Genomic DNA, 18,181 nt, shown 5'->3' on the forward strand with positions numbered 1-18,181 from the left:
GAATAGCAATACATGAAACCAGCAATGTATACAGATCAAGGCTATACATAGTTGGACTCAGCTCTTGAATAGCATCGGACAACGTTTCATAAGGAAGTAAAGTGATATATATGCAGATGCCAAGCCTGCTCATTAGATATTCATTTTTTATACCAAGTCAACTGCAACTGACAACAACAATTAATGAAGCAAAACAAAGGGGGACATCAAATGACCAAGTGTGTACGTGTCTAGTGTTCAGTGTGTCATCTGAGCATAGTCACAACCAGGCTATCGTACAGGTATAAGGCGTAGGCTGCTACTTCTGCTTCCCATGCAATAACATGTTATTTTTAGTTACAAAGTGACGTTTGATAGGTGCTATTTCCGTATTGTATAAATGAGGAATGTGTGGGCCTCGCCTAGTCTAGCGGCAACAGGTAGAGTGGCATGGAAAGACAACGTACCATCCATCTCAGAGTGGCACACTAGGTGTCGGGTCCTGCCCTTTGCGCAGGGAGTAGCTGCAGCATGACGTCAGAGCTTGTGAGTGTTCTAAGCATATCGTCCCAGGTCTGTGAGATAGGATACTTGCGCAGCTCTGCTGTCTCTTCCCTACGAAGAGTGATGCCCTCCGCTCGTGCCCAGACTTCAAGGGATTTCACCCAAAGCGTTACCTCCGGTGGGTCCTTGTTTTTCCACCTCCTAGTTATAAGGCGCTTCGCTGTTATGAGGCCCAAGTCCCAGAATCTGGAGCTCAGCTTGTTAGCCTTAGTTCTCTTGTACAACCCTAAGATGCAGACCTCCCACGTAGTAGGTAGCTCAGTGTTAGTGCAGTCGGCAAGTATTTCCAATATTGCATGCCAATAGTGTAAAAGCAGGGGACAAGACCATAGCATGTGTAATAGATCCGTGTCTAGGAGGCGGCACCTTGGGCATTCGGAAGTGTTGATGTCAAAATATTCATTCATCTGATCTGGTGATAGATACGCCCTGTGTAATATGTAAGTTTATATGAGCTTGAGTCGTGCATTTCGAGATATGTGTGTGGCAGAAGTCAAAACGCATTCCCATTCTTTATCAGATAAGGGACGGCCTCTGTCCTCAGTCCAATATGTGCAAAGTTTTTGCAGTGGCTTCAATACATGGACGAGCAAGGCCTGCACCAGCCAGTGTGTCACATGTGACCCTTCCCCCCCATAACATGGAGACATTGCAACAACTGATGTGTCGGTGGTTTACTAGTCAAATCACCCCATGCTAGTGTGAACGCCCTCATAATAGCTGCGTGTAAAATGAACTGACCCATCGGCAATCCACTATCAGCCGTTAGTGTCGCAAATGGTAGTAAGACACCCTCTGCGTATAAGTCCCCCAGTGTCTCCACCCCAGCCTGGGCCCAGGACGTCAACGCCATGTCAGTTATATGGTCCCTGCCTTAGGGTGTCCCGAGAAGCGGGAGTACCGGGGCATACAGGAGTGTGTTCTTCGTGAGGTGAAGGCTTCTCTTATAACATCTATGCGCTAGCTCAACATGTATTTGTGACGGGCGAGGGAGTTTCGCCAGCGGGTGAAATAGACCGCATATCAGGGCTTGTGTCCAAGTTGTCATGCCGGTTGCCGTATCTGCCAGCTTCCTGCCACTAAGCCACCGCGCAACCCACTGTAGCTGCGCCGCTGTGTAATCTAGTTCCAGATGCGAAACTGCTAAGCCACCACTTTCCGGGGGTGCATACAATTTGTGCAGCGCTACTCTAGGCCGCCCCGCATTCCAAATCAGGCCACAAACTAATCCCTCTAATTCTCTAAAGAGCCTCACTGGGACATACACCGGAAGGTTCACAAAATAATACAGCAATCTGGGTAACACCATCATTTTGGTTAAGGTGACACAGCTCATCACATTAAGCGGTAAGGTCTTCCAGAATTGCACTTGTGCCCTTATTGAGGAGATGGCACGAACTAGATTACCCTCCAGTATATCTGTTGGGGACCTGTACATGTATATACCTAGGTATCTGAACGTGGTCGGATACCAGTCAAGTGTGGTTCCATCTATTATTATGTCTGTCGCAACTACGTCCTCGCGAGAGGAGTAAGCGCCTGACTACTCCCAGTTTACCCTGAGGCCCGATAATGCCTCAAATCTACAAAACAGCTCTGTTATCTCCGGTAGCACTGCGTGCAGTTCTCGCATATACAACAGCAGGTCATCCGCATATAGGGACACAGTGTGTAGCCCATCGCTCAAGGGGATGCCCCAATCAGCGCCACCTTCCCGGAGTACCGCTGCCAATGGCTCCATGGCAAGGAAAAAGATTAACAGGGACAGTGGGCACCCTTGTCTGGTTCCTCGTCGCACCCTGATTTCGTCGGACATGAGCTTGCCTGAGCGAGCCCGAACTGAGGGGCGCTGATACAACAATTGCACCAGCTGCAAAAAATCTTCTCCCAGTTCGTATTTACGTAGGACTGTTGCAAGATGACGCCACTCTAGCGAATCAAAGGCCTTCTTCAGGTCTAATACTAGACAGCCAGATCTGGGCCAGGCATCCGTGGCACATTTTTGGATCCTAAATAGTCTTAGAATATTTAAGGACAAATTCGTTCTGGTCTGCATGTAGCAGAGTTGGCACAAACGGGCAATACGCTTGATCAGGGCCGAGGCTAAGATTTTATAGTCCGTATTCAGCAGGGCCAGTGGACGGTAAGAGCCCAGGAGATTGGGCTTCCTGCCCGGTTTCAAAAGGGAAACAAGTGTTGCCTCGTTCTGCGTGGGGGTAAGCATTGAATATTCTATTGCTGCCGCATATACTTGTATCAGCTCTGGCACCAACACATCTGAGTATGCCTTGCAAAATTCAGCCGGTAGTCCATCAGGACCCGGCATTTTACCATTTGATAGAGAGTAAATACTATCCCTTATTTCTTCCGGTGACAGAGGAGCACCTACATCTTCCTGTTGACTGTGAGCTGCAACAAGGTTATTGTGGATAAGAAGGTCTCTATGTCTGCGTCTGTAGCTCTCAAACAAGATCTGTTTTTTGTGGAGTAATCGGTCACAAATGCGCAGTGGATATAAGTTTGAGTGTGTACCATGACTCCTTGTTTGTTCTATATTGTTGTCAGGGGTACGGTAGCCATGTCTTGCCGTATCAGCCACGACATCAACCTGCCGGCTTTATCTCCCATATAGTCGGTGCGTGCTGAGCATGCTGCATAGTTTAAATTACAGAGCCGCTCCAGTAATCTAGAGTGCTCTTCCCGGAAGCATTCCAGAGGTCCAATATTTCCCTCCAACGCCTCCCCTTCCCTGCGGAGCGAGTCAGTTTCAAGGCGTGCGAGGTCAGCTTCCAACTGTTGCCGCATACCTGCTTGTGCACCAAGGCAGTCTCCCCTTATCACAACCTTGAAGGTGTCCCACTCCACCAATAGTGTTATGGCCGTGCCGGCATTGTTTTCAAAGTACTGATGGATATTAGCAGCCAGTAGGTCACAGAAGGGTGCGTCCAATAGCAGGTCTGGTTGCAGCCGCCATGTCGCGATTGGCGGACGGGGATGCTCCCATGACAGTTCCAAGACATGCGGGTTGTGGTCTGAGTGCGTCCGGCCTAAATAACAGACCGCCAACACATGCAGGAGCAGTGCATCCGAGAGCATGTAACGGTCTAACCGTACACGCAGGTCATGAGCTCCTGAGTAATAAGAATATATCCTGGGATGTCGAGGTCTCAAGGCATCTCTCAAATGCCATTGTGTTGCCCAATTGGTCAGTGCCTTCATAGCAAGGTGTGTGTTCGTGCCTGGGAGGGGTGAAAAGGATCGGTCCAAGGACATGTCAAAGACACTATTGTAATCGCCCCCTAGCAGCATGGGGATATCGTGCCATGGCGCAAGAATGTGTGATACCTTGTTGAGGAATGCAGCCTGTTACGTGTTGGGAGCATATAACGATGCAAGTACTATTTGTAGGCCATCTAGTGCGCCCCTAACTACTACATACCTTCCCTCTGCGTCTACTAGCGTTTGCATGACTGTGAGTGGAACACCTACCCTTACCCATATTAGTGCACCTCGCGCAAAGGCCGAATACCCTGTGGAAAAAACGGGGGTGTAGGCGCTGTATCTCTGACTTGGCCACATGGGTTTCTTGCAGCAGGGCGATTTGTATAGGATGTCACTTGAGGTACGAGTAGATTTGATACCTACGCGACGGTGAGCGCATGCCCCTCACATTCCAATCTTAAATGAAGACATAGCCCCTACAAAGCGTCAAGTGAACGTGTGTCTGTGACAGCCCATTAAACATAAGCATTGAGTAGGACTTAGTGGTACATGTCTTACCAAGCATATTGACACGCAGCACATGACATAGCAAGAATCCACTCATAACAAATGACGTTCCATCAAAAAAAAAAAGGCATAAGCATAGATCATACCAAAAAGGTGAAAATGCAACAAGCAATCGTCCAAACTTTCAATTGGAGACAACACTCAAAACGATAGGGGGGGGGTGTACTGCGAACTGCTCTACTTTAGTTTACAATCTACGTGACAATGATCTCAGAGGCTCCCCATTCACAGACAGATTATATTATAGCAAGAGCAAATTACATGCGTCGACTTAGGGGCACATATTTAGTGGGTTATGTGCATAGGTATCCATAAAGCAACAACGATATACGTGTTTGGGTCTCATCACCTTCTGTATGAATTACAGTAACTCCTGGCAGTGAGTGCACTGTGTGGGGCTATAACAATTTATATCGCAAATGTCTATGTGGCCAGCATCATCATGCCTCTGTACATACAGCCCAGTACCTTAAGTTGTAGTCCATACCAATACAGGAGTTTGCCATGTTCATGAGATCAGGTCCGCCGTCTGCAGGGTGACATCTGGCTGGTCATTCGAGTCCTGCGAATTCTGCAAACCATATATTTGTTCATCGTCACTAGTCAGGTCACGTTGACTGGAGTTAGATGCATCCTCTGTTCTCAGTGAGCCGCTGATTTCTGATATTGCCTGTAGAGCATCCCGTTGCCCGCTGAGGATCAGTTCCCATGGACCCATAAGTGGCGAAGGTGGTGTCCCCATTCGCGCAGCTCTGCGCTCTCTCCGCTGGTATCGAAACGGACCCCCAGTTTTGGTAGTGTTGCAGTCGCAGCCCTGTCTCGAGGCCCTGCACTAGTGAAGGAGTCCAGCTAGTCTTCAGCCTCCTCCAAGGTGTTGAAGAAGTGCGTTTTGTCGCCAGCAACCACACGCAGTCGCACATGGAACAACAGAGAATATTTCAGGTCATTTTGCCGAAGGCGCTTCTTCACTGCAACTCAATGAGAATCTCTGACGCTGTACCTGAATGGTATAGTCCGGAAAGAACATTACTTTGTGGTTGTCAATGTGGACATCTTGGAGCTTTCTGGTTTCCTGCAATATGGAGTCTCAATCCTGGTAGTTAAGGATCCGAAGGAGCAGGGGCTGCGGACTCGATCCCATGGGGGGAGGCCTTGTCGGGACCCTATGAGCACGCTCAATGACTAAGTGTGACAAGAGGGATCCCTCCGGCAGTAGATCTCTGAGCCAGGTCTCCATGCGTAGGGCAGGATCCTTCCCTTCCCATTTTTCCGGTACACCTACTATGCGGATGTTGTTGCGTCGCGCCCTCCCTTCGGCATCCTCGGCTCTGTCCTCCAGAAACTCCACATTTGTTCAGCAAGTCTTGTACATGCTTATCCGCCTGCGTCACCTGCGGTTTGATGTCAGCCAGTGTAGCTTCCAATGCAGTGGTGTGGTCTGCCAATTTCCGATGATCTGCATGCAGGCGAGTGAGGTCAATAGCCACTTTATCAATTTAAGGTTCCAGGGAGGTGCAGGTTTGATTCATGGTTTCCTCTAAACGTTCCATTGCAGCAAGTACCGCATCCAGCTTGCTTGCGGTCTGATCCACAGATCCTTGATTCGCCATTTAATCAGATTTGGGCTTGGACGGCGGCGTTATGGCCTGCGCTCCACCTGTTCCGGTCCGCGCTCGGGTGCCGCCCAATATCGGGTGTAAAGTCTTTTAGTCTATGCTGACCCTGCGCCCAGGGAATCACAGTGCAGCGCCACCAGGATTCGAGCTCCTCTATAAATCCCTCCTCAGCACTGACAGGCCGCAGTCAGTAGGTATCCAACGTCTCTCAACCGAGGCAGCGAAGCTTCGCCCACCACTTTCCTGGGTCGCCCCCGCAGTCTAGCCGTCGATCACTGCACTCAACTAACCAGGCCTTGGCAGGTGAAGGTGTAGCAACGCGCTCGATAGCAGGTGATCAGGCCAGGCCTTGGCCGGCGGGGCATCAATTCGCAGGCATCTACTACCCCAGAAGGTGCTCACAGGGCGCGCCAGGTGGGGCCAGACAGCGACAAGTCTGCGTCAATTGCGTGGCGGCCGCTAGTGTGATGGCACAAGTTTCACCGCTGCTCCAGGCTGTGACAGTACTGGCACCAAAGTCGTGACCCGGCGTCCGCACGGCGACGTCCCAGGAGGGGCGCCAGCCTAATGCGCTTCCTGTAGTAAACACAATAGGGTTGAGGGTCCAGGAGCTGGTACTGCACTCCAGGAAATGAAAGGAGGGTGTCTCAGCTGGGATGAGGGCAGCTGGAGCTCAGCATGGCATCTTACCCCTCAATGCCTCTGATAGTCTCTGGCTGATGACGCTTACCAGTGCTAGTGTAGAGCAGTGGCGCTCAGTGGGCAGTTCCTCAGAAGATGGGGCCCCCTGTCGTTGGGCCTCAACACAAATATTATGGTGGCTGCAGCGGCCCGAGTGGCGACATCTCGCAGCGTCTTCCCACCTCTCGCCAACATGAGCATCAAATAGGCTGTGGTTCCCAAGCCTCCTCAGTCCGGCCGCCAATGCACAGGGGCCGCCGTCGTAGCGCTTCCCCGGCATCCAGGAGTATGTGGAGACAGCGGGGAGGGCCAGTGGCAGCCCTTGGTACCTCAGCAGGGGGTGCAATCACCGCGATCTCGCCTTAGCGGCCACAGTGGCATAATTATCCCGGGCAGACCTTTTCCCCAGCCCGTCAGTGGAGGGGAGAGGGGGTCACCTTCTCGGTTTACTGCACGTTGATAGCTGCAGCCCGGCCAGGTCAAGTAAGGTCCACCCGCACCGCACCCTCCCAGTCACCGCGGCCGTTAGATTGCGAGTCAGGCGAATACAGAGCCCAGAGTCATGTGGGCGGCACCGCCGGGGCCCCAGCTCCTTCTCCGCCTCCCCCAGTAGCAAAAACAGGCAGAGTGGAAGGATGGGCATCTTCAGCAGGGCACCGGAGGCCGATGGTCGCTTACAGTACCTCCGCAGGTAGGGCAGCGGCCATGATGGAAATCCGGACATCGCCGCATACAGCCTCCCCTCTCGTGACATGGCGGACGGCAGCCGGCTCTGTCTTGGACACAGTAAGGCGTGCGGGTCGCACAGCGGTGGCCTCCTTTCCAGCACGCTACAGGTCAGCAAGCGTTGGGGCAGCAGTCTGGATCCGTGCCATCAGATGTCTGCTCCTTGTAGCTACGCCATTTCTCGCGGCCTTGTGGGCGGGGCTAGACCTCGGGCTTGCATAGCTGAGGAGGCCTGCACTGGGACTGCACCGCAGGTGGCTTAAACAGTCGGGAGTGGCACAGCGAAACCGGGCAGGTTCAAATCGCCACCGCTGTAGCAGGATGACGCCTTGTGTTTATTGTACTCAGTTGATGGCCCCAATAGCGACTGCATTCGGAGATATCGGTCTGTTTAGAGGAGCCTTCTGCGGAGCTCTACCGAAACACATCAGTTTCCATTGCAGGCGTAGCCAAGCCCCCTGAGATGCCACTGATGTTTGGAAAGGTTTCCTGTTATAGCATGCCTGAAGGATCATCCATGCTGCTCCTACATCATACAGGGAATTCCATTAGAGTTTATTAGATGTAGAAATTGCTGTCCTAGTTTCCACCCGTGGTACTGCTCTTCCTCAGTAGTCATGATGACAGTGAAAGGATTAAAATGTAACAAACACTCTAAAAGCAGTTTCTTTTTTTTTTTTATAAAGTTTTATATAGCGCGAATATGACCCAAGTGGGTATCAGAGAGCTTTACAGATCATCGGAAGGAAGAACCAGAAAAGTAAACAACAACGGAGAAACTCCTTTCCCTACACCCCAAGACATTTGAAAGCATTCTATTTTCCTTCCAACTCTGAAAGGGATTTACCCCACCTCTTGCCTGGAGTAAATGACTTAGTTTATATAATTTTCCCTCAAGCTAGAAACGGGGCAGAAACTACCTAGATGTTAAAGAGCAATGTATGTGTCAAATGGCTACCCTGTGCTGCCTATGGCAATGAAAGTGGGTAAAATTACTTCAACTACTTGTGGCATTTTAGCAAATTAACAGCCCATTGAAGTATAGAACTTACACCCAAACTTGGAACATACCCTTAAATATTAGTAGGATCGATTAGATAGCAATACCTTTCATTAAAATATTAAGCAGTAGTGCATGCAGATCTAATACCACCCTCATTTTATTTTCAGAGGTATAGTAATGGCTTATCTGAGAAGGAAGTAATTACTCCAAGACAGAAAATACCTACACTTAATAATCTCCATTTCAAGCATTTCCTCTGCTGCAAGCCCATCCTTTCGCCCACCACCCTTTTAAAGCAACTGTTACATTTCTCATTCTGTTGGCCTCTGTCCTCAAAGAAGCCAGTCTCTCTCTCTCCAACTTTTCCTCTGGATACCTCTTCTTAGCTTATCTTATCTTAGTAGGAATTTATAAAGCGCACGGTCACCCAGAGGTTTTGTCGCGCTAATCAGGCAGATGTCACATCAAAGGGAGGTTACACAAGAACTTGCTCATACAACCAGGTCTTAAGCAATCTTCTGAACACCAGAAGATTGTTACTCATCCAGTTTGCTAATGGCAGGGAGTTCCAGAATTTTGAGGCGAGGTAGGAGAACCTACGCTCTCCCTGGCGTCTGAGCTTGAAAGTGGGAATAGACAAGAGCTGAAGATGGGCGGACCGTAGACTACAGAGAGGAGCGTGCCTTACTATTAGGCAGCTGATAAATTTGGGGCTACTGCCATACAGGGCTTTAAAAGGTTATGCCCCCTGACTTGAAGGAAATGCGTTGGGCAACAGGCAGCCAATGTAGTTTGTCCAACAGAGGTCTAGCAGATAGCCATCTTGGTTGCTTGTGAATTAACCTAGCGGCCTGATTTTGTACCAGTTGGAGGCGCTTGGCGGCTTGAGTAGTCACAAACGAAGGCCGAGGTAGATGGAATTGGAAAAGTCTAGGAGAGACAGTACCAAAGCAATCACAACCTGTATCAAGGCAGAGTGGGTAAGCAGGTGGGCAATTTTCCTAATCCTGCGTAGTTGAGATAAGCAGGACGAGACCACTGCCCCCACTTGGCCTCTGAGAGAGAGGTCAAAGTTGATGATGACCCCAAGACTTTTCACCGATGAAGAGGGAACAGGAGAGGGACCCAATTCCACCGGCCAGTAGTGAGGCCCCAGGAAAATTCGCTCTTCCCAGGCAAGATTAATTTGGTCCTGCCAGGGTTGAGTTTCAGATGGTTTAGGTCCATCCAGCTCTGAGTGTGGAGCACAGTAGTTTGAAATTGAAGGATAGAATCAGAGGAACTGTCCAGGGTGAAACCAGCTGGAGGTCATCCGCATAGTTAAGGTAGTAACCATGTTTTTTAAGGAATCAAAGGCCGGAGATAAAGGTTAAATAGGAATGGGGAAAGGGACGAGCCTTGTGGGACTCCACATGAGGTCGCGAGCTTAGGAGCAGTGTAAGAGGCGAGACGAACAGCTTGGGTTTTGCCCTCCAGGAAGGATTTAATCCAATTGTAGGCAGAACCCAGTATGCCGGCCTGTTCGACACGGTCCAACAAGATTTTATGGTCGACCGTGTCGAAAACGGCGGACAGTTCTAGTAGCACCAAAGCCTGAGAGTCACCTTTATCGGCATTGGCTCTCATAGAATCCAGGATAGCCAGAATCACAGCCTCATAGTGGGCGAGCCGGAAGCCTGCCTGGTGAGACTCTAAATATTCTATCTGTTCGATAGAGTTGGATAGGCTCTTAGCCACATAAGCCTCTAAGATCTTAGCTAGGAAAGGGAGGAGAGAGATAGGCCAATAAGTAGAGCTTCAGCTAAGCATTACTATTATGAGAGGCGCCCCTACCAGAGTATGCCCCGCTTGAAGGGTGCTTATTGCAGGAACGCATCCCCTGTAAGACAGTTTCCCTGACCTACAGAACACTGATCAATAATATGCCAGATGGGTTGGTAAAGCTCAGAGATTCGTGGGAGCAAAATGTGGGGGAGATGGATACAGTGGATGGGAGGCAGCCCTGATGCATGGGAAGTCGCAATTAAGTCCCGTCTGCGACTTATTCAATATAAAATCCTGCACAGGGTATACTATGACAGGGTGCGGCTGCATCGCATGGGGCGGGCTAGCGACACAAATTGTCTTCGATGTGGTTCGGGGCAAAGGGACTTCTACCATACCGTCTGGACGTGCCCCATAATACATACATACTGGGCTGAGGATCTGGGGGAGCTAGGAGATGTGCTGGAGGGGACTCTGCCGTTAGACCCCAAACTGGTGCTGCTGGGCATAACAAATGATGTAGACTTGGGTCGCCCACTACTCATCTTTGTAGTTCTAGCACTAGTGGTGGCTAAGAGGGACGTGGCCCGGGCATGGGGGGCCCCCACGCCGCCGAGATTAGCTGAATGGAGAAGGGGCATGGATGTGTACATGGCAGCGGAGAGAGTCACATACAAGGCAAGAGGGTGCCCAAAGAAATTCAACAGAGTATGGGGGAAATGGCACCGATATCATGGACTAGATGGGGGATTTTAAACAAAAGAGGAGGAGGTACCCGGCTGCACTGGCTGAGTGTGGGGCGGATTTGGAATGTTTTCTGCACTTTATGGACTTGTGGACAAGTAAGGTACTATCCTGTCAGGACGAAGAGGGGACCAAGTGCTGGGGGGAGGGGGAGGAGGGGGGGTGGAGGGGTGGAGGGAGGGAAGTGGAGAATGGTTAAAATGTGACATGCCTGTTTTGTTTATGCACTATAAAAATGCAAATAAAAAAAATTTTAAAAAACTATTATGAGAGGCCTGCCTTTCGATTCTATGGTCAGTTCGGGCTTTGGGATTCTTATGGGCTCTGTTTGGACTGCTCTAGTATTTCTGCCCTTATTGTCCTTTCATCATGAAATTTACCTTTTTCCTTCTCCCAATCTGCCCTGTCCTCTATATTTATGATAATTTCATTGCTCTCTGCCTTTTGGCAAGATGCCTTTTGACAAGATGCCTATGGCTAGCTACATGCTCTGGTAATCAAGAAAGGTCCACCTCCGAAAAGGTTAGTGTGTATCCTGTTGTTGTTGGAATACACAAAATGTGTTAAAATACCCCTCACACACCAAAAGGGCCCTTGGTGTCATGCTTCATCATCGGGGTCTTCCCGCTCGGCTGCCGGACGGGGCAGTGCTGCGACAAGCGACTACGCTGGAGCACCTTTTAAATGTGGGTGCTATGTGAGTGAGTGGGAGTGAGTGTCAGTAGGGTCAGGGGTGATAGAGTAAAGTGATGTTAAAAAATACCTGGCCTAGTGAAAGAAAAAATTATTTAATAAGCACTGGCTGGGATTGTTAAAAAAAGGGTGATTTCAGAAAGGTCAAGCTGGTTAGTGGGCTCACTTTCCTGTGCGGGTCAACATGTTTCGGGGCACCATGCCCCTTCGTCAGGACCGGGGTCAGATCCCCCTGTCACTCACTAATGTTGTTCCATAGTGCGTGTATGTACAATATGGTGTATTTGTCTTTATCAATGTGTATTGACATATATTTTATATTAATACACTGCCCTTGCTAATACTAGTATACTGTGATCGTATGCCTGAAAGACAAGAGCATGGTGTTACAAGTGCGCGGGTTCCAAAGCGCTTCGCTCCGAGATACCTGTGAAAAAAAGAAAGAAACTAACACATATAATGCAGGAGTAGGCTGCTAAATGTCCTGCAAGAGGTTCAATATTCGTCATGGAATGGTTAACCAAACATTGTTACACACGCAAACCACACCATAGCACTCACACAGTCAAAACACAGTACAGTAGTGCAGCTAGGGAAGGTATGCGCAAGGTTATAGATACATACTTGGCAAGGAGGGGTTCGGTGCCCCAGGAGCCAAATCTGGACAGAAGGGTATTTCAGGGTCCAGCTGCAAGTGGGAAGGAAATGGGGAAATAAACGAAGAAAATATCTATTGTTTTGGAATGTCTGCTTATTTTCAGGAAAAAGTGGGGTTTAAAGCAAATAGGTCCTCTGGTTGTCCATTCCGGCTATGCCGTACTTACTCAACCCCCAGCCTCGTGGTGCTTCCTCCTCTGTCCGTGGCTTCCGTGATTGTGAGGATGGAAGCTTGGACCGGAGCTTTTATAGTGATGTTAATGACTCAGCTTAATTGGTTAATTACTCTTTAGTCGAGACACGTGTGCTGGGAAAGCCGGGTCATCAGAGTAGGTAAGTGAGGTGGCCATTGTTAGTTAGTCAAAGTTAAGTAGAATCTAGCTGGGGTTTTGGCAGTGGCGATTGCCTGCATCTCTCTTTCCAGGCCGCTATGTCCCACAATCGTATTAATACGATATCGGGGACCGGGAGGCAGTAGAACGGCGGCTCCGGTAGAGCCACTACCTATCGCGCATTGCACATGCGCTGTGGCGCGGCCGCTGATTGCGCATGCGCCAAAAAAGTGTTAGACTACCGCGCATGCGCGAAAGGCGGACCGGCCGAAAGGGAGGCCTGCCAGGGTGTATCAAACTTTATTTATGTATATAGGTGCCCAGGTGGGCTTTTTGCCTATTTTTCAGAAAGCTACACAGGTGCCCGGGTGGGCTTTTGGCCTATTATCAGGAAGATACACCCTGTCCATAATGGTGTCCTGTATTGTCTTGGCATCCACTAATGTTTCGATATGATTATGGATTTCAGTAAAGTATTTGGTTGGGGGTAAAGCTTTTCACATTGGTGGGGCTATATACAGAGGATACAGAAGAAATGCTCGTGGTATTGCTATCGTTGTTTTTCATGGGGTACCAGGGGATGGTACTTGAACTACTCAGCAGTTGATTTAGCAGTTAAGTTGGGACCAGGGTATATCATCATTAAGGCCTGTCTGATGTGTGCCCAGCCGGTGCACCCAGCGTTGTTCCTTCGTTAGAAGGTCCTTCTCACTGTTGAAGGCCTCAATGACTGTCCATTTCAGGTCCTGGACGCTGTGTCCCTTGGTCACATAATGTGTCGCCATTTTAGTGGTAGTTTTTTTGCAGCGTACATTGCTGCGGTGTTCTCCCATGCGAATTTTCACTGGTCTGCTAGTCATACCTACATATTCTTTTCCACATGGGCAGGTGATTAGATAGACAACGTTGCGGCTATTGCAATTAGTGAACGAGCGTTGTTCCCAAGTGGTCTGATTAGAGAATGTGATGGTGCGGCTCTTCTGTGTGTATTGGCAGGATACACATGAACCACATGTTTGGTGGCCTCCAACTGATGCGAGTCTGGCCGGTGTGGTGGGCCCTATACTTCTAGGTCTGGTGTGAACCAACATATCTTTGAGGTTTTTACCTCTCCTATGCAAGAACATAGGTTTTGGGAGGTCTAGTTTACCGCAGTTCAGTATTCTCCAATGTTTATTTACAATTTTGGTAATGCGGTTGGAGTTGGTGTTGTATGTTGTTACACAAATCGGTCTACGGTCAGGCTCTTTTTTCTCTGTTTCTTCAAGTAGAGCCTCGCGGTTGTTATTGCGGGCTCTCTTTTGGCCTTTCTTTACAATGGTCCTAGGATAGTTCCTATTCAGTAGTCTGTGTTCCAAATCTGCTGCCTGAGATTTAAAATCATCGATGTTACTGCAATTGCGTCACAGTCGGAGGAATTGCCCATAGGGTAGATTCTCGCGGAGGTGGCGCGGGTGGAAGCTGTCGTAAAGTAACAGGCTGTTTTTGGCCGTGGGTTTGAAATGGGTACTTGTCTCAAGTTTTCCATCGATGGGATAGATATTTAAATCCAAAAACACAAGGTTCTCTTTGGAAACAGTGTGAGTAGACTTGAGGAACCGATCTTGTTGGTTTAGCCATATCATGAACTGGTTCACCGAGTCCTGATTGCCCCTCCAAATCACAAGCACATCGTCGATGTACCTCTTCCACGTTACTACGTGGTTTTTGTAGGGATTTTGATCGCTGAGGATCTTTGTCGTCTCAAGGTGGTGCACATACAATCCGGCTAGACTGGGGGCACAAGTGCTCCCCATGCTCGTGCCGTGCCTCTGTAAGTAATATGTATCCTCATACTGGAAGTAGTTCCTCTTCAGTGATAAGGAAATGCATTCAAGTACCACCTGTCTGGGTGTGTGGTATTTCCACGGTGTGCTGAAAAGGACTTCCTCTATTATGTCGAGGGTTTCTTGGTGGGGGAGGCTCGTGTAGAGACTCTCCACATCTAGACCCATGAGGAGGTCTTGTTCTGGGTCAAAAGTTATCTCTTTTACCAAATGTAAGACAGCTTTGGTGTCTCTCAAGTACGTGTTGATCGCTTGTACTAAGGGTCTAAGGAATGCATCCGCGAATTTTGACAGCGGTTCCAGGATGGAGTCAATGCCAGAAACTATAGGGCGTCCAGGTGGATATGGGGCACGCACTTGTAACACCATGCTCTTGTCTTTCAAGCATACGATCACAGTATACTAGTATTAGCAAGGGCAGTGTATTAATATAAAATATATGTCAATACACATTGATAAAGACAAATACACCATATTGTACATACACGCACTGTGGAACAACATTAGTGAGTGACAGGGGGATCTGACCCCGGTCCTGACGAAGGGGCATGGTACCCGAAACATGTTGACCCGCACAGGAAAGTGAGCCCACTAACCAGCTTGACCTTTCCGAAATCACCCTTTTTTTAACAATACCAGCCAGTGCTTATTAAATAATTTTTTCTTTCACTAGGCCAGGTATTTTTTAACATCACTTTACTCTATCACCCCTGACCCTACTGACACTCACTCCCACTCACTCACATAGCACCCACATTTAAAAGGTGCTCCAGCGTAGTCGCTTGTCGCAGCACTGCCCCGTCCGGCAGCCGAGCGGGAAGACTCCGATGATGAAGCATGACACCAAGGGCCCTTTTGGTGTGTGAGGGGTATTTTAACACATTTTGTGTATTCCAACAACAACAGGATACACACTAACCTTTTCGGAGGTGGACCTTTCTTGATTACCAGTACCTTTACAAGAGGAGGACGTGCCCACCCCGGTGCCACCTAGCACCACCTCTTCCTTCCCTCTCTTTTGATTTCCTTAATTTTCAGGCAGCGTGCAGCTGTGGGGATTTCTTTCTTTCTCAAAGTTCATTTGAGAATACCAGTATTTCTGGATCGACACGTGACTTCCAATTGATTTGTCTCTGTGTCCCATGTTTATTCACGAACTGTTTTTTACGTACATCACAGTTATTGTATACACAGTCACCTCACACACTGGTAGTTAGCTCTTCACCATGGAGGATGCAGGCGGCCTCACCTTCGATGACGAGGAAGTTGATAGAATCCTGGCCACCCTCCGACCTTTCGAAGGGCTAAGCAATTCTGAACCAGGCACAAACGATAGCGATTGGGATGAACTAGCAGCCCTAAGACGAACACAGATAAAGACAGCTCTACATGGCTTACTCATGTCCGAGTACCTCAAATCAAAAACAGCCCCTCCCGGCCTAATAGTGAAGAACGAACCGTTCATATTCACCCACGATTTGGAATTCAAAAGAGACTGGTCTCTGATAAGCTGGAGATGCACCAGGGACTGGCTGGTCCTAATTGTAAAGACCGCCACAAAATTGACACAAGAACTCAAAATAGAGATAACACAACTTGAGGTGAAAATCAAAAGTTATCTATCCCCAGCTGCCCTAAAAAAGAGACTAGAGGAATTAAATCAGGAGATGACAGATTTTGAACTAACTCTAAAGAGGAATAAGTATAAGAAACACAAAAAAGATACAGAGGGTTTTACTCAAGAACGCATCTACCCCTACACCAAGAAAGACTATGTGTCCAAGAATCACAACAATGATCAGGACACAGATTACTCAGACACAAGCTCCAATAGTTCAGGCTCAAGTAGGAACAGCAACCAGGGGGCCAGGGGCGGGGCACCATCCCACAGAAGACCATACCAACAAGGCGGGAGAGGCTGGGCACCCTACTATGGGCCACCTGGGTACATGCAATATCCACCTGCACCACCCTATATGGATAATCAGTTTCAACCCTGGAACCAACAGGCACCCCCACATAATTACTATGGCCAACCGCCTTTTTTAGGCCAACGCCAAGGCCCGCGAAGGGGAAGAAACCGAAAGGTCGCACAGGTACATTGGAACAAACAACCAGGGGCACCCCCGGGAGTGTCAACCCGGAGTCAGACAGCATCAAGCAGTCGGGGAACCTAGTGGTGAACCTATCTGATTTGCAACTAACAGAAGCCCAAGAGAATGTTCTATCTAAGGGTCTTCGGTTTGTCCCAACCAACAAAATGGACAGATTCAAAATCTGTCAAGAAATGAAAGAGTTCATGCGTAAACTGAAACTAAGGGCCTTTTTTCAGAACTCCAACAATGAAAAAACTGACGAATCAGACACAGGTCTCAAGAAAAAGTCCACCTTCACCCCTCTAGACTCCACTATACCGATAGAACTTCTGACGTTTGAAAAAGCGGTCATGCAGGATCTAGAGAGATTGCCCACAGATGCAAGCACAACTTTCCAGAACGTCTCCAGATTGGAAAGAGCTGCCCTACATGAACTTGCCAACAACCAGGACATTGTGATCAAGCCGGCCGACAAAGGCGGGGCTACCGTCATACAGACCTACTCAAACTATGATAGGGAGTGTAGAAAGTTGTTGGAAGACAAACGCAATTACCAAATACTGAGAGAAGACCCAACAGAAGAGGTCAGGATCTGTATCTTGATAATGATCGAGGAAGCCATAGCACATGACTGGCTTTCCAAAAAAAGAGAGCGAATTTTTGATTCAGGACAACCCTAAAACTCCGTATTTTTACACGATACCTAAGATTCATAAGGACGCCCCATATCCACCTGGACGCCCTATAGTTTCTGGCATTGACTCCATCCTGGAACCGCTGTCAAAATTCGCGGATGCATTCCTTAGACCCTTAGTACAAGCGACCAACACGTACTTGGGAGACACCAAAGCTGTCTTACAGTTGGTAAAAGAGATAACTTTTGACCCAGAACAAGACCTCCTCATGGGTCTAGATGTGGAGAGTCTCTACACGAGCCTCCCCCACCAAGAAACCCTCGACATAATAGAGGAAGTCCTTTTCAGCACACCGTGGAAATACCACACACCCAGACAGGTGGTACTTGAATGCATTTCCTTATCACTGAAGAGGAACTACTTCCAGTATGAGGATACATATTACTTACAGAGGCACGGCACGAGCATGGGGAGCACTTGTGCCCCCAGTCTAGCCGGATTGTATGTGCACCACCTTGAGACGACAAAGATCCTCAGCGATCAAAATCCCTACAAAAACCACGTAGTAACGTGGAAGAGGTACATCGACGATGTGCTTGTGATTTGGAGGGGCAATCAGGACTCGGTGAACCAGTTCATGATATGGCTAAACCAACAAGATCGGTTCCTCAAGTCTACTCACACTGTTTCCAAAGAGAACCTTGTGTTTTTGGATTTAAATATCTATCCCATCGATGGAAAACTTGAGACAAGTACCCATTTCAAACCCACGGCCAAAAACAGCCTGTTACTTTACGACAGCTTCCACCCGCGCCACCTCCGCGAGAATCTACCCTATGGGCAATTCCTCCGACTGCGACGCAATTGCAGTAACATCGATGATTTTAAATCTCAGGCAGCAGATTTGGAACACAGACTACTGAATAGGAACTATCCTAGGACCATTGTAAAGAAAGGCCAAAAGAGAACCCGCAATAACAACCGCGAGGCTCTACTTGAAGAAACAGAGAAAAAAGAGCCTGACCGTAGACCGATTTGTGTAACAACATACAACACCAACTCCAACCGCATTACCA

General features: G+C 48.7%; 1 protein-coding gene across 6 annotated transcripts in view; it reads right to left on the reverse strand.

Moving 5' to 3' along the window:
* Positions 1-18,181, reverse strand: part of GALK2 (galactokinase 2) — a 1,491,044-nt gene that overhangs the window by 1,369,833 nt on the left and 103,030 nt on the right. The gene's annotated exons all lie outside the window — the stretch shown is intronic.

The sequence above is a fragment of the Lissotriton helveticus genome, chromosome 3_2 (assembly GCF_964261635.1).
Source record: "Lissotriton helveticus chromosome 3_2, aLisHel1.1, whole genome shotgun sequence".
In the NCBI taxonomy this organism is placed as follows: domain Eukaryota; kingdom Metazoa; phylum Chordata; class Amphibia; order Caudata; family Salamandridae; genus Lissotriton; species Lissotriton helveticus.